Source organism: Anoplopoma fimbria, unplaced genomic scaffold (genome assembly GCF_027596085.1).
Source record: "Anoplopoma fimbria isolate UVic2021 breed Golden Eagle Sablefish unplaced genomic scaffold, Afim_UVic_2022 Un_contig_5290_pilon_pilon, whole genome shotgun sequence".
In the NCBI taxonomy this organism is placed as follows: domain Eukaryota; kingdom Metazoa; phylum Chordata; class Actinopteri; order Perciformes; family Anoplopomatidae; genus Anoplopoma; species Anoplopoma fimbria.
The window spans coordinates 1-671 of NW_026548863.1; the positions used below are offsets into that span (position 1 = coordinate 1).

At 40.4% G+C, this 671-nt stretch overlaps 1 non-coding gene across 1 annotated transcript; it reads left to right on the top strand.

Annotated features, from left to right (window-relative positions):
* The first annotated feature begins 248 nt into the window (after positions 1 to 248).
* LOC129114631 (5S ribosomal RNA) lies at positions 249 to 367 on the top strand. The gene has a single exon (XR_008532607.1). It is a non-coding gene; the product is annotated as a 5S ribosomal RNA (ribosomal RNA).
* Positions 368 to 671: the final 304 nt, after the last annotated feature.

A 671-nucleotide genomic window follows, 5' to 3' on the forward strand; every position in this document is an offset into this window, starting at 1 on the left:
CATCATTCCCTAAGCTCATCGATCATTTTCTTTTCAATTTTATGCTAACGTATTCTACATTTCAACAGTAAATATTAATATTTTTACTGCACTACATTTGTGATCCTTATAGCCACTTTGTACATTCTGATTTGACATTTAAAAGCTGTGAGTGTGTCTGGAAATCTGCAGGCGCTCCCTGTATAGACGACAGAGCAAAGCGTGGTGATATAGTATCTTTAAAAGGACCTTTGGTAGGCACAATATTTGCTTACGGCCATACCACCCTGAACACGCCCGATCTCGTCTGATCTCGGAAGCTAAGCAGGGTCGGGCCTGGTCAGTACTTGGATGGGAGACCGCCTGGGAATACCAGGTGCTGTAAGCTTTTTTCACTCCTCTTTACAAAAAGCAGAGGCGCTGCTGCTTTTTCAGTGGACACCGACAGGGTGGGAAGGATATAGCTAGATCATGACTTGCCGGTATAGAAATGACACAAATCCAGTTAAATGATGGCTTTCATCATTCCTAAGCTCATCGATCATTTTCTTTTCAATTTTATGCTAACGTATTCTACATTTCAACAGTAAATATTAATATTTTTACTGCACTACATTTGTGATCCTTATAGCCACTTTGTACATTCTGATTTGACATTTAAAAGCTGTGAGTGTGTCTGGAAATCTGCAGCG